This window comes from Ictidomys tridecemlineatus, chromosome 9, assembly GCF_052094955.1.
Source record: "Ictidomys tridecemlineatus isolate mIctTri1 chromosome 9, mIctTri1.hap1, whole genome shotgun sequence".
Taxonomy (NCBI): domain Eukaryota; kingdom Metazoa; phylum Chordata; class Mammalia; order Rodentia; family Sciuridae; genus Ictidomys; species Ictidomys tridecemlineatus.
Genome location: NC_135485.1, coordinates 92,171,330 through 92,176,759, shown reverse-complemented (window position 1 = coordinate 92,176,759; position 5,430 = coordinate 92,171,330). Strand labels below are relative to the sequence as shown.

The window sequence follows — 5,430 nt, the reverse complement described above, 5'->3', positions numbered from 1 at the left end:
AATGCAAGCATGGCTTTAGATTTCTCACAAAACATATTTTCTCCCAGATTAAATTTTTATTCAAATATATCATTTATATATCTTTATGGAGTATATCATGGAAACTCAATAGAAGTATACAAGTTTTATCATGCAACTTTGATATTACATCCAGGAAGTCCCTATAATGAAACCTGAAATTAGATTCATTGTGATGAATTACTTTTCCTAGAATTCATACTGTGACAGAGTCTGAGAGACTGTCTCTTCAGGCCCTTCAAGAATTAGGACATTCTAGCATTTCAAGCAGGCATTGATGCAGGAAAGATGAGTCTGGACACCTGAGGAATTTGGAGGAAGCAGATTTACTTAAGCTGCAGCAACCCAGAGGGGATAACACCAAACAAGCTCTGGACCCCAGGTCTGGAAATTCTCTAACATTGCAGTGGGTGGTTACACAGCACAATGTTTAATATAACTTAACTTTGTTCCACATTCATAGGTTGGACAGAGGTTTCACAATGTTTTACACAGAAAACAGAAATTTTCACACATCAAAAACCTTGATTGGAGACTATTTTCTTTAGGATGTAGATGAGCACAATACCTTCATTTTTATGTGGTGCTGAGAATTGAACAAGGGGCCTCACATGTGCGAGGCAAGTGCTCTATCACTGAGCCACAACCCCAGCCCTGCAGGCCTAACTCTTACAAGAAAGAGAAACCTGGCCTTTACAACAAAAAGGAGCTCAAAGCACAATGAGTGCTCTGGAAATTTTGTTGACTTCTTAAAATAATCTCTTCTTGATTAGGAGAGAGACTTGTGTGTTAATAAGGTGGGAGTCCTTTGGAAACTACAGCATTACCCCCTTTGATGCTCATTATTTAATCCTCTAAGTCAAAGGGCATTATTATCTTCTTGGCTGAAAGCTTTATATAATGTAATATCATAGTGGTTGTTTCTCTTTTTTAAAAAGGAAACCTGCTTCTATTGAAGAACCACTAGTTTTAATGAAAAGAGGAAACAAACATGGAAGCAATACACAAGTTCAGAGCACAATCCATGCTATGTCAATTAAGCTTTTGAATCCACCAAGAAAAGGAAACCATCCTCCAAATAGTGAGCTTGGATCTCAACTGCAATGCCCTTTCAGGATTGAACTGGTACATGCGTTTGTTTTCTGATATTGTTAACTATGTGTTTGATTGTTATCAGTCCGAGAGTCAAGACAAAACAAAGGACTCTGCATATGACAGAAGTAAGGGGTGGCAATGACAGTATAAGAGCTGTCTTAAAGAGTGAAACAGCCCATTTTCCTTTTGGTTAGTATATCTTTCACCTTGTACATCCAACCCAGAGTGGCTGAAGCAGGGCTGATGTTTCCTCAAGCTTTGGGCACATTCAGGCTAGTCAGCTTCCAGAGTGACTTGAGCAGGGTTGGTGTCCTTCGGATCTTTGAGTTTCTCTGGTGTTTCCTTCTTCCTGATGCTCAGCTTAAGGGGTACAAATTAAGGAGGGAAAGCTGCAAAAGAATGTACGTAAGAATAAGAGATTTTATTTTCAGGAGGTTCCAAAGCAGGCTAAAAGGAACAAAGTATTACATAATGTACATCTCTGCATATGTACATACATGCATTGACATATTTGGTGACACTCTAAAAGTTAGAGTAAGGGATTGTAGATAGTGCTCTATGTGGGGGTGTGACAAGAGGTGGGGGATATCCCAGGAGGCTTGAACTATGTAGATTTAACTCTTTAAACAAATTTGAAAACAGCCTCTAATTTCACAAGCCTGACCCAACATCGGCCTATGAGCTTCCATATATTATTATTTCATCTAAAAAATGAAGTAAATTCAACCGCCTGCTCACAGGTCAGTTGCCTTCCAAAGGTGCACCTCTAAGTGGGTTGACTTTAATCTCAGAATATATTTCTGCATGGAAATCATGTCAAATGCCTTCCTGGCTCCCAAAGTTTAGGTACTGCTCAACAGCTTAATTTTACCCCTGGCTTATCCTCCTCACCCAACTTTACTTTACCAGATGCAAACCCAAGGTTGTACCTAGTTCTGCACCCTGGTCAAGGTCACCCAGTTAAGAGGGATTTAAATCCAGCTCTACCCAATCTGAAGTCTTTACTTCTCCTCACACCACCCCTTAGCCAGACAAACTTGCTTACTTATATTTTTTCTTTCTTGATAATCTCTTGGAAGAAGCCAGTGTTAGGCTAAATTTGGTAGATCTAGGAGGGTATTTTCCCAATAGGCTATTTTTCCTACAAGTCCAGGTATGGCCAGTCTGGCTGTCCCCAGCCTGCTGCAATGTACTGGGGCCTCACTCCACCGCCCAGAGACCCTGTGCCCAGATGACCCTATGTCCAGGACACAGAGTCTCCTCAGGGAAGAGTGGAGGAGTAGGAGAAGGACACACCATGGAAAGTTCAGGAGAAAGGACCAGAAGGTTCTTCCAGGGCTAGACTTCCAGAGCAGCCAAAGATCCCTCTCTATCTTGCCCTACAGGATCAGGTCTAGACCTTGCCAGCAGCTCCCAGGCTCTAACCCCACCCTCTCACCAGTGAGCTGGACCCACCTAGTCCCACCCACTGCCTGCTGTGAGGACTGCAGCCTTTATTTAGAGTGCTCACTTGTTTATTTGGATGAGTTCCCTGAGTTAGAGCCACAACTCCTCTAGGGTCCTGAGGACTGGTGTCTGGTCCTGGGGTGACAAAAGGCAGGCAGCATGCAGTGGAACTTGGTGAGGTGACTGTAATGGAGAATGATCAGTTTCCCAGCTCTTATACATCTTGAGCAGAGAAGCATCGTTGGGGTCAATTCACTGCAATGGCACCATCATGAAATGGTGGCATATGGTGGCAAGAGCAGCATCCAGATGTTGTGGGCATAGGGCATCAGGCGTCGAAAGTCAGGAGTTGAGTATTGGTGTGAGGTGGGGGCGACTGTGGCGGTGTCAGCATGCAGCTCTGATTTAGGAGTTCCTTGCTTCCTACTCATGGTGGCGGTGATGGTGGAAGAATCCAGAAACAGTGGTTGTAACAACAGATGCTTCCAGCCATGAGTGTTTTCATCTGCCATAGTGACAAGGGTTTGGCTGCAGTTGCAATGAAGTTGGCCCCAGTACTGAGTGTCACTGTCTAGTATCCATGTTAAAGTCTGGTGGCAGCAGGGTGGAGCTCCAGAGTCTGGCAGGGGCGGAAGCAACATACAGCTGCATCAGGGGTCCAGCCTCAGTATAGAGGTCGGCAACCAGGTGTGGGGAAAAGTACAATGACATTGGGGCCTTGGAGGGCAGTGTTGGAGTCCATCTGGAGTTTGGAAGTTTCAGTGACACATAATGGTGGTGGCACCATAAGAGTTCAGAAGCAGGGGCAGCAACAACAGGCAGTGTCCAGCAGTGAGCATCTTCATCCTGCAGAAGTAACAGTGGTCCAGGTGAAGGACAGGGAAGGTGGCATCCAGTGGTAATGTGGGGTGTCTGGTTGGCTGCAGTGAAGAGCTCCAGGATGGCATGGCAGCAAGGGCATGGGATAGTGGGTGTCAGAGTGATAAGGTAACCAGTAGATGGGATGTCGTCTGTGGTGGAGGCTCCAAGGCCTGGTCTTGCCCCTGGTTGACTGGCCTGCTCAGGAAGAAGAATGCGAGAGGTGGTGGTACCCAGGCAGATACCCAGGACCTTATGCTTCCCACAGCTGCCATGTCTCGCTCTAGCCATGAGCACACTGTGTGTCTGCTCACCCCATCCCCTGATATAGCCTCTCTACTGAGGAACTAGGTTGTCTGCTAGGTTGGGGCGGTCTTGGGAGAGAACTTCACCATCCCCAGCCACTTCCTGAGTGGACTGTGGGTGCAGAAAGCAGAGGTCCTAGGACATCTTCACCCGCCAAGTGCATTTCTTTGGCTGGGAGTGGCAGAAGACCAAGACAGAGAACTCGTTGCCCTTAGACTCCCACTGCCACCTGTGCACTCCACCCTTGTCGCACCCCAGGGATGCACTTGGAGGGTGAGGATTTTCTAGGCCCCCCCACCTCCCACCTCTGCACTCTGCTACCACAGAACAGGGGAGATGTAGCAGGGGAGGGTGGGTGGCTTCTCCAAAAGCTGCCCCAGCTGGCAGCAGGCCTACCCATCCCTCAGAGGCTGCAACTCAGAGAGTGGCAAGGTGAACTCAAAGATTAGGTGAGCAGCCTGGTGGACTCAAGGCCAATGCCAGGCATTGCTGCAATGGACAGCATAAGGTCCTCAGCAGGTAGCTGGGTACCATCGGCTCCTGCGCCCTGCTTTGTGGGCAGGCAGGCCCTACAAGGAGAAATACCAGTTGCCTGGAGGAGCCACTGCAGAGGCCATCACAGCCTCCAGTCACCCTCTGACTCTGAGGCCTGCTGTCCCAAGCTGTCACCATCACCGCTAACAGAGCTCCACACTGAAGCCACTGGAGTCCCCACAGGGCCACCAGTGATGTCGCAGCCACCATCACTGCACTGGGACCAGACTCCTGCCACTGCCAGAGGATGAGAATGCAACTCTCTGGATGCCTGGCTTGACGTTGCCACCTACAGACTCCTCAGTTGCCTTTGCCACCACTGCCATAACTGAACTTCAGACACCAATACCTCCAAGCACAACACATCTTCATCGAATAGCTTACCAAGACCTTCTAGATAACTTGCAAGAGCTTCTACATCAGCACTTGTTATTTTGCCTTGCACTTTTATTTTATGCAGAGGCACTTTTTGGCAAAAACATAATGGACCAAATTCTGGCAGTTGCAATGAAGTTGGCCCCAGTACTGAGTGTCACTGTCTAGTATCCATGTTAAAGTCTGGTGGCAGCAGGGTGGAGCTCCAGACTCTGGCAGGTGCAGGAGCAACATGCAGATGCATCAAGGGTCCAGCCTCTGTATAGGGGTCGGGCAGCAGGTGTGGTGTAAAGTACAATGACATTCGGGCCTTATTGGGCATTGTTGGTTTCCATCTGGAGTTTGGAAGTTTGAGTGCTGCACAATGGTGGTGGCACCATAAGAGTTCAGAAGCAGGGGCAGCAACAACAGGCAGTGTCCAGCAGTGAGCATCTTCATCCTGCAGAATTAACTGGAGACCAGCTGAAGGACAGTGAAAGTGGCATTATGTGGCCATGTGGGGAGTCTGGTTGGCTGCAGCGAACAGTTCCAGGCTGACATGGCAGCAAGGGCATGGGATAGTGGGTGTCAGAGTGATAAGGTAACCAGTAGCTGGGATGTCTTCTGTGGTGGAGGCTCCAGGCCCTGGTTTTGTGCCTGGTCGACTGGCCTTCTCAGGAAGAAGAATGCGGGAGGCGGTCGTACCCAGGCAGATGCCCAGGACCTTATGCTTCCCACAGCTGCCATGTCTCGCTCAACCATGAGGCCACTGTGTGGCTGCTCACCCCATCGCCTGATATAGCCTCTCTACTGAGGAAC

General features: G+C 48.1%; 1 long non-coding RNA gene across 1 annotated transcript; it reads right to left on the bottom strand.

The window, feature by feature from the left end:
- Positions 1–328: 328 nt before the first annotated feature.
- Positions 329–3,759, bottom strand: LOC144366870 (uncharacterized). Its single transcript, XR_013426014.1, has 2 exons — positions 2,624–3,759; positions 329–1,502 (listed from the first exon to the last, which is right to left on the bottom strand). It is a non-coding gene; the product is annotated as an uncharacterized LOC144366870 (long non-coding RNA).
- Positions 3,760–5,430: the final 1,671 nt, after the last annotated feature.